The sequence below is a fragment of the Pichia membranifaciens genome (genome assembly GCF_001661235.1).
Source record: "Pichia membranifaciens NRRL Y-2026 unplaced genomic scaffold PICMEscaffold_7, whole genome shotgun sequence".
NCBI classification, from domain to species: domain Eukaryota; kingdom Fungi; phylum Ascomycota; class Pichiomycetes; order Pichiales; family Pichiaceae; genus Pichia; species Pichia membranifaciens.
Genome location: NW_017566988.1, coordinates 498,527 through 498,877, shown reverse-complemented (window position 1 = coordinate 498,877; position 351 = coordinate 498,527).

Genomic DNA, 351 nt, shown 5'->3' with positions numbered 1-351 from the left:
CCCGCCTCGAGCTGCTCGTCTGCATCGCTGCACACTGCTTCTCATGTATATCCCCCGGGTCCCGTTATGCACCGCACTCCATTCCGCGCCCGTGCAAAACCCGCGCTTGCCTGTCTCCCACTCTGTTCCCGCGGAGCACACCCCTCGCTCCTCTTGCCCATCTGCGCGCCCATTCCTCCTTTCGCCTCCCCCGCTCCACCTGCTTCCTTTTCGACTCTGGCCTGGCGATTTGAAGTATTTGGACCTAGCTCCCAAGCATAACACGTCTAGAATAAACAGTTTTCGACTCTAGAATAAACAGTTTTCGACCTGAGCGTTGTTTTGTATTTAGAGTTGGTTCCAACATATCCC